This window comes from Delphinus delphis, chromosome 1 (assembly GCF_949987515.2).
Source record: "Delphinus delphis chromosome 1, mDelDel1.2, whole genome shotgun sequence".
In the NCBI taxonomy this organism is placed as follows: Eukaryota; Metazoa; Chordata; class Mammalia; order Artiodactyla; family Delphinidae; genus Delphinus; species Delphinus delphis.
In genome coordinates, this window is record NC_082683.1 from 21,219,821 (window position 1) to 21,229,506 (window position 9,686).

At 45.5% G+C, this 9,686-nt stretch overlaps 1 protein-coding gene across 1 annotated transcript in view; it reads right to left on the reverse strand.

The window, feature by feature from the left end:
- Window positions 1-6,118, reverse strand: part of WASF2 (WASP family member 2) — a 71,185-nt gene extending 65,067 nt beyond the window's left edge. The window contains 1 exon segment of the mRNA XM_060017087.1: window positions 5,951-6,118. The gene's annotated coding sequence lies outside the window, so the exon portion shown is untranslated.
- Window positions 6,119-9,686: the final 3,568 nt, after the last annotated feature.

Genomic DNA, 9,686 nt, shown 5'->3' on the forward strand with positions numbered 1-9,686 from the left:
TGTATAACCAGAAAGAACAAATGAAAGGATAGTACACACGTGAGGACATCTACACTTATTTCCCTCTATGAACCCACTACCCTTGACATAGTTTTCAACAGGGAGCAATTCTGCTCCCCAAAGGACATTTGACAATATCTGGAGACATTTTTGGTTGTCACAGCTGGGGTGGGGGTTGGAAGGGTGATACTAGGTAGTGGGTAAAGGTCAGGGCTACTGCTAAATATGCACAGCACAGCCTATCACAATACAGGATATTATCCAGCCCAAATGTCAACAGCACCAAGGATGAGAAACCCTACCCCAAGGCCCAACGAAGACCTACCTCTCAATAAATGTTTGCTGATCTGAACTGAAAAGTAAAGACCATGAACTGGAAGAAAGAGAAGCCTACAAGAATGAAGTAGAAGACAGAGGCCTAAATTAAACATTACTAGAATCTATTTTGCCTTTATTGGGACTTCCCTTGGCGGTTCGGTGGTTAAGACTCCTCGCTTCCAAAGCAGGAGGCACGAGTTCAACCCCTGGTCGGGGAACTAAGATCCCACGTGCCACATGGCCAAAAAAAAAAAAAAAAAAAAAAAAAAGGCTTTATTGTGTGTTACACACCAGTCATACAAAAATGAACAATACAGCCCAGCCCTTATGGAGCTCATTATTAGGTAGGGGAAAGAGTTTTATAATTTGTCTGATATCTGATTTGACAATATCTGATAAATGCTTTAATGAAGGAGAAGACATACAAGGGAGTCACTCAACTTTTCCTAGGAATGATTCATGGAACAGATGACATCTTAGTTCAGTTCTGAAGGATGAGTAGGAAGCATCTTATTTCACAACTTATATGCCTCTTTTCAAACAAAGAACCATTCATTTCTTCAGTCAACAAAAACTATGGAACACCAATTATGTTCCATACATTGTGTTATGTGTTGGAGACACAGTCAAATTATAACTTTCTACTTCTTCCCCTGGCACTGCTGGTGCCCAGCAGCCTACCTCCCCAACCCAAATCCCCAAGAATTCTTTCAATTTAGCGACTGTCACCCCAACCAATCTTATTAATCAGTAAGGCCACTACCCAAGGATTAAATAAAACTTTCAGTTGCCTGCTGACAAGACTGTATTCAATCTTGCCTAGATCACAAAGTCAGGGTGGTTATGCTGGTAGAGTAACTAGCAATGAACTGACTATGGATCCAGATCTGCCAACTGTTGGATGTGTGTTGGTATCCTGGAAAGCTATTTTTACTTTATAAAAAATCTGGGTCCTCTTCCACCCTACCCAATTCATGCCAGAACCAAGAGATAATTAATCAACATATATTTATTGAACACCTACCATGTGCTTACCTCAATGGTTCTCAACCCTGGTTGTTTACTGACAAAGGAGTTCCCAGATATAATTTATTTTTTGATGGTAAATTCTGATGCAACATGTCTGATGCCCTGGCCTTTAGGCGTTAAAGAATACAAAAGAAGTATAAAATACAGTTCTTGTGTTGAAGAGTTTATCCACAGTCACAACAGAGTAACTTGTAATAGTATGTTTGTTCACTAATTTGTAACCCTTTTGCAATATTATCAATCCTTATGAAACAAAAGAAACTGAGGTAGTCTGGATAACAACTGCTCTTATTCCCCAGTCCAGTCACACACCAACTGCACCTTCAACTCCTGATACACTGTTCCATACCCCTTCTATCCCCCAGACAGTGAAAGTACCATTCTTAAGAACTATGGAGATAACCCAAGTAGGAAGATGAACTGAGGCCCTCAAAAGAGGTGGTTGTTTGTCCTGAAGACCAGAATCTCTCAAATTCATGCCGTCAAGGGCCTTCTTTTAAAGAGAAGAAACAGAGGGACTTTCCTGGTGGTGCAGTGGTTAAGAATCCGCCTGCCAATGCAAGGGACATGGGTTCGGGCCCTGGTCCAGGAAGATCCCATACGTCGCAGAGCAACTAAGCCCGTTGCGCTCTAGAGCCCGCGAGTCCCAACTACTGAGCCCATGTGCCACAACTACTGGAGCCTGCATGCCTAGAGCCCATGTTCAGAAACGAGAAGCCACCGCAATGAGAAGCCTGTGCACCGCACTGCAACAAAGACCCAACGCAGCCAAAAATAAATAAATAAATTTATAGGAAAGAAAGAGAAGGAAGGGAGGGAGGGAGGGAGGGAGGGAAGAAACAGGGACTTCCCTGGTGGTCCAGTGATTAAGAATCTGCCTTCCAATTCAGGGGATGCGGGTTCGGCCCCTGGTTGGGGAACTAAGACCCCACATGCCGTGGGGCAACTAAGCCCACATGCTCTAGAGCCCGTGTGCCACAACTAGAAAGCCTGAGCGCCGCAGCTACTGAGCCCGCGCGCCACAACTAGAGAAGACCGCACGCCGCGATGAAAGATCCCACATGCCTCAACTAAGACCTGATGCAGCCAAATGAATAAATAAATATTCTTTAATAAATAAAGAGAAGAAATAATTCTTTAACCTCCAACAATACCAGTCCACCTCACTCTATAGTTGAAGTGCCCAAGAAAAGCAAAGAGTAGACTGAATTTTTGTAAATTTGCTCCTAGACGTCCTTGGCCATTTAAAGAAATCACCCAAATTCATAAGACTGGTAAACTCTAGTTTTTCAAATGGCATACACTTGAAATAAAAAATACTCTAGGGCTTCCCTGGTGGTGCAGTGGTCGAGAGTCCGCCTGCCGATGCAGGGGACACGGGTTCTTGCCCCGGTCCGGGAAGATCCCACATGCCGCAGAGCGGATGGGCCCGTGAGCCATGGCCGCTGAGCCTGCGCGTCCGGAGGCCGCAACAGTGAGAGGTGGGCGTACCGCAAAAAAAAAAAAAAAAAAAAAAAAAAATTCTAAATATATTTTAGTAAACTCCTTACTAAGATGAACAAATTGTGGAGGCTTAAAAAATTAAAAGATTTTGATCTAAATCTCATCCAGCAGCAACGACCTCATACTAAAGACCACCTGGAAGGGAACATCAGCTTTAAAATTCTGCAAACATGAATCTACAGATCCTCACCTGATTCGTCTCTTTCTGAATTATGTAGGAAAAGGTACAATTCTCTTAACTGCTGTACAAAAATTGATGAGCACAAGACCCTATAAATTACTTTAAAAAAAAACAGGGCAGGGTGTCATTCAAACATCTAAAACAGGGCCCAATGACAGTATTAAAAGGTAAAATCTGGTACTTAAGGAAAAATGAATATTGGCATATATTAATTAGAATAAGACTGCCATGTGAAAGAAAGAAAAAAATGTGTCTTCTACGTAATACTGTTTTTAGGATCCATGACTTTAAAATTAGCTTGGTTTACAATATTTGTCCTTGTAATTGTTATTGTCATCATACAAGTTTTATCCATAAAAGTCCACAATCCCTTAATTCAATTCCAAAATCCAAAAGGTATAAACAAACAAGTTTTTCATTATTCATTTGGCGGCAAATCCTGACATGAAATGACATGAGGCTATGTATAGTATTTATTTATCCCAGTTGGTGTGAACATTCTGATGTTTTACCGAAGAAATAGTAATGCATTTGATTACAAGGTGCTGCCCCACACCTTTCTGGGATGTTACATAACATACAGTATATGTACCATATTCCCTATCCAAAATTCAAAAAATTCTCATTTCAGAAGCACAACTGGCCCCAAGAACCTTTTTTTTTTTTTTTGGCCCCAAGGTACTGTAGACTGGTATACTAATTAAGACTAAATCTTACATAGAAAATATAACTAATACTGAGAGTGAATGTAGATTTTACATGCAATAAACTCAGTGTCTTAACTATTCACACATACACAATCCGGTAAAATAAAGCATTATAAAGACTTAACAAACGTCAAAAAACGAACACACCATTACGTGTTTTTCAGGTGATGGGGACATTTGCATCATGCAATATCTAGATCAATTCCTCTTAGATTGAAATCCACTAATTTAAATCACAGTTTAAAAAAAAAAAAAACCCAAAGGCTGCGATTGGTAATTATGTTGAAAGAATCATCCACTAATAAACAACATATTCGGTTCTGATTTTTTAAAAATTATCTCAGAAAGTTTAAGATTTAAAATTCTTTCATTCTAGAATACAACTTCTGAACGTTGAACAAATTACAATTGACTTTTTCTGTGAAAACAGAGCCTTGGACAGGGGACAACAACAGAACAGTCCTTAAAGATATTTCAAAGCGAAGAAGAGTTTCACAGTTCTTTCCTTCCTTCCTCCTTCAGCTGCTGCTTTTCTGGTTTTAGAATTTCAAACAAAGAAATACATATTGGCTCCAATGCTAAGAAACGCCCTCTTTCTCAGCAACTTCCTCTTCCAATTTTCTTCCCTACCGTTGACATACGAGAACAATACACACTGCCGTCCTACCATTTTGATTAACAAAAAGCTCTGAGGCTTGGAAAAATTAAGGGCTGCAATTTATCTATAGTACCCACTCCAAGTCCACAATCTTCACTCATCTAGAAGTCAAATAACAGGGAGCACAAAGAAAGGAGTATTTCCCTTAATCAAGAGGCCGGCTATTGAACCTTTCACCCCAGGAATCCAAAGACTTTGGATTGCACTAACAAATGGGAAATTTCTTCCACCCCAGGAAAACTTGGCCTTCTTAGGGAAGAGAAAAAGCTACTGGGCTAGCACCGCTCTGAACCAAGAGTCAAGTCTATGCACCAATAGTTGGTGAACTTTCTTCCACAGGCCATGCAGTCATGATTCAAACTGAGTTCTCTGAGGTTCTGATCCACTTCAAAGTGACTTTTCCAATTTAGTAACTGTCCTTTCCAACTCACAGACTGCACAAAGGGAACGTACTTATAATTAACCATCCAGAGATCAAGACCCATCCTGTCTCCATGCTAGAAGTCAATTCAAGTGTCTGGGACTGGAACCTGACCCCCATCTGTGACAAAGCAAACTTCCTTTAAGTGGACAATTCCCCCTTGCCCAGTGACTCTCAAAGGAAAACACCTTAATGATGGTAAGCTGTGTACCTTACTGTGTGACCTTGGGCAAGTTACTTAACTCCTCTGAAACTTAGTTTCCTTATGTGTAAATTCTCAAATGAGGCTGTAAAAATTAAACAAGAACATGTTTGACGCATAGTAGGAGCACCATAAATGTTCCCCCTCCTCCTCCTCCTAACCCTCCTGAATTCTTTGGGGCCTAAATTTCAATCATAGCCCCAAAAGGCTCCAAGGATTCCTTCCTCTTCTCTGATTCTATGGAGAACTAACTGTATAAAACTTCCCCCATCTCAGAGGCTCTAGGATCCTGGAGGACCAAGAAAACGGGACTCTACCTCATCATAGCCTAGGGTCCATCCAGAGCCTTCCTCAATGGGCCCCTTTAGCTAACTCTCCTCCTTACTCTGCAGACCATCCTGTACACACACGTACGTACACACACACACACTCCTCTCCTCCACTCTGCAACTTAGGCCAGAGGTCTCAAAGAGCACTTCAACGCCTTCATGGTCCAGATATGGAAACTGAGGCTCCGCCTGGAGAAGAACTTGCCCAAGATTTCAGACAACGTCTGGGATCCAACTCATGTACATCTGCCTGCAAAGCCTTCGTTTTACAAATGGGTAAAACGAGGCCCAGAGAGAGAAGTGACTTGCCCAAGGTCACACGACGAGCTGGTGGCAGCGCTAGGTCAGCTTGGGACACTTTCGCAGCTTCACAGACTCGCGGGCCCCTCCAAGCCTCCGAGGGGATCTCCGGCACACCTCTCCCTGGGGAGGTGAGTGTATTGTAAGGCGCCACCCCTCGCTGACCGCTCACCGGGTCTCTGCCGGTCTGCGGCAGGAGGCGCGGCACCCACTCCCCCAGGACCCTGCGCTGCTTGGGAGGGGCGGCCCGACCAGGCCCGGCGCCTCACGGCCGGGCCAGCCCGCGGGGACTTGATGCTCACCTGGTCTCGCGCGGTCGCCCTCAGCAACAGAGGGGCTGGTCGGCCGGCCGCCCTTCTCCGCACGGGGTCTGTTCTCGCCGGCCGCGTCGCGGGCTGCCACACAGCCAGACCCCCCTCAGCGCGCTACGCCCCCAGCCGCGCTAAACCGGCCCGCGTCCGCCATTACGCGATTCCCCGCCCCGGGACGCAGCCACACCCCGCCAAACGCCCTGATTGGCTCTCTGCCCCACCTGCCTGGTGCTTCCGGGCATTCCATTGGCCTGAGTAGAATGTCAGTTAAATAGTTACGCAAACGACGTACTCAAGGGTACTGTCCCGGGAGCTCCACCCGAGCTACTTCCGTAATCGGAGTCAACAGCAAGGGGCAAACCAAGTGAAGTGGGGGTGGATTTTAAACTAAACCAACTCCTAAATTCAAAGTAGGAAAATCCCACCTAAGAAAGTGTAAAAACGCGTACAAAGTGTATTGAGAGGCTAATTCGTCTTGTTAGAGTTCAAATAACCAGTACCTTTGGTGGAAGGAAGGGGCCAAGCCTATGAACTTTCTGTGGACACCCCTAAAGTTGGTGGTAGTTTTATCCCTTCCCTCCCGGTCTCAGGCCGGGCAAAGAGTAGGGTGGGGAGAGTGAGTCATAGGCTCCAGCCCGCTGTTAAAGGATCCGTCCGGGGCGAGGCCCGGGGTCCTGGGATTGGGAGCTGGTTCTGAAAGGCCAGGGTCAGGTGAGTTGGACCCTGGTTCAGCCGCCACCGCACTCTGACCACAGACAGCTCTCTGAACTTACCTGAGTCTCAGTTTGTCCTGCAAAGTAAGAGTAGTCATGTCTGCCTCGTGCCCTGGGGTATTTGTTAAGGATTCATGCGTGAGTGTGTATATGTGCGCCTTGTCGATTATAAAGGGTTGCAGGCTGGGTATCAGTGTGACAAATTCACCTGTACCTCAGTTACTTCTCTAGAGCAACTTTGTAAGGCAGATACTGTCCTCGTTTTGCAGAAGAGGAAACTGAAAACTCCATGACTTACCCTGAGTCACCCAGGGAATTTGAAATGACCCTGGATCTCAAACCTATATCTTTTGGCTTCCATTCCCGTATTTCTCCCTTCCAGGTGTGGTGTCCCCTGAGAGAGACTTCCCTCCCCCAACCCCTTAGCATTCCAGGGAGGGACTTGAGGGTGCCAGGCCAGTCCCCCATCTCTCTGGTCACCATAAACTTAGGCACAGGCCACCCCCCAGCTATTGTTAATCACCAAGGTTCCTGGGAAAAGTGATCCTAGTGGTGCACCCGAGCTGTTTCTGGGGGCCTAGGAATCAGGAAGTGGGTAAGGGATGACACGTGGTTCAGAAACCCAGGTAGAATCCAGAACAAGACGCAGAAGCTCCAAGAGGGGCAGTCTCCATTCCAGGACTTAAATCCATGTCTCTCTGCTCTCAGAACTGGGCTCTTTTCACCACAGAATTGTTTTCCTCAGAAGGGCTGCCTTGGCTATAATTCCTAGTCCTTTTCCCTCTCTGGAAAGGAAGGAAGCCAAAAAGGGAGTGGGAGGGAGAGCAGCCTAAGACTTTAGAAGGGCAGAAACTACCAACTGGGTGGTGCCGACAAGGCCCCAGTGCCTGCTGAGTCAGTGACCTCCAGGCTCAAGTTGGGCAGTGTGGTCTGACAACCAATGACTATTTAAATCCTGCCTGTGGCCACTGGGTGCTGGGAGGCAGCAGGTGCTATGTAGAGGTCAGTGACTTTAGGGGCAGACTGACCCAAGATGAATCTAAGCTCCACTACCTTCTAGCTCTCAGCCGCACCTAAGTCTTCTCTAAAATGGGAACAGAGCAGTTGTGAGGATTCAATGAGTTAATTGTGGAATTAATGAGTCATGTGTGTAAAGTGCCTGATAGCTATTTATTCATTCATGGATTCATCCATTCAGTAAAAAATTATTACACACCAACCATGTGTAGGGCAGCCTGCCAGTGGTGCAGCTACAATGAGGAGCAAAACAGACTCAGACCCTCATGGAGCTTACAGTTTGATGAGGAAACAAGTTGTTAAACAAATGATCAGACAAATCAAAATACAATTAGAAACCGTGATAAGGAACAGGAGGCAAAGTACAATGTGTTTATGAGAGTAAATGTCAGGGAATGGGGTGGGGACACAGGAAGCTTCCTGAAGAGGTGAGTTGGTGAGTGGGGGTTGACTAAGCAGCTGGTGGTTGGGAGAAGTGTTGCAGGCCAAGAGAAAGGGTGTGGAAGGCATCTAGGCCAAGGGGGATAGTGGCATTGGGGAGGGAGGGCGGAGCTGTTGCTTAGAGCCTAAACAAATAAGGTGTTAACAGGGGAGGGAACCTGGCCTTGAAAGTGAGGCAGTTCTCCCAGGGTCTGTGTTCTTTTCTGATAGTCCCTGCTTTGAGGCCAACCCACCTGGGTTTGAATCTTGGCTCTGCCATCTCATCTTGGACTGTATGACCTTAAGCAGTCACCACACGTCTGTGCCTCGGCTACTCTTCTGAGAAATGGGAATAGTGCTAGAAGGGCATAAGGTGGAGAGTGAGGATTCCGTGTGGAAATGTGTATAAAACATTCTGGCGCACAAAAGTCACTCCATAAATGATGCTTGGTCTTCGAAGCATGGAAGGAAGTGAGCCTGAGGCAGCAGATGCATTTGGAGATGCATTTGGGAGAGAGCTGATATAAGCACCTGTGCACTGGGCAAGTTGTCATCTGACCTTAATTGTCATAGAAGACTTTGGAGTCAGGCAAGCCTGGGTTCAAATCACATCTATACCAATTCCTAGCAGTGTGACCTTGGGCAGGTGATGTCACCTCTCTGAGCCTCAGTTTCCTTATCTGTAAACTGGGGATCATAATTGCTTCTATTTCCCAGAGCTGTGAAGATTAAATGAGATAATAAATGTGAAGTAGTTAGCACGGTAGTTGGCACATAAGTAGCAGTTGTTGAGTGTTCACCTTAATAATAGTTATTATTATTATTGATGTCAGCAGTTACTACCCGTACTAGATAAGATTCTGGGGCTTTGCTTGAAGGTTGTCTGGCAACAGGAGACTTTGTTTCTCCTTTTAGGCAATGGAGATAGGTTGCTTTCGGAGGGAGTGGTGTTGTGCATCTTAATACTAATACTGGGAATTCCCTGATGGTCCAGTGGTTAGGACTCCACGCTTTCACTGCCAAGGGTGCGGGTTCAATCCGTGGTCAGGGAACTAAGATCCCACAAGCCGCACGGCACTGCCAATAAGCACTAACTTTGAGCATTTGCTATGTGCCAGCCATGTGCTAAGTGTTTTATAGGTATTAACTCATAAATTCTTACAGCAGTCCTATAAATTAGGGCCTGTTATTATCATCATTTTACAAATGAGATAAAGGAAGCACAGAGAGGTTAAGTGACTTGCCCAAGGCCAGCCAGTAGAGAAACAGCATGGCTGGAGTTTAAACCCAACCTTGGAACTTGAGAAGGATTGCTGGTCTTGAGGGGCAAGCCCTCCCTCTACTACCCAAGGAGTTATCACCTGGAACGATGAAATAATTCATTGCCCATAAATCCCAGGTTCTGAAGACCAAGCCCCATTCCTTTCCCCCCAATTCTAAAAAATAACCCCTGCCTGTTTCCTGTCCCCTGAGGCTGATAAGATCAGGGAACAGAACTTCTCCCTCTGCAAGGGGAAGCAAAAAGACATGTAGAGTCACCAGAACTGGGTTTGAGTCCCAGCTGTGCCACTTAATGG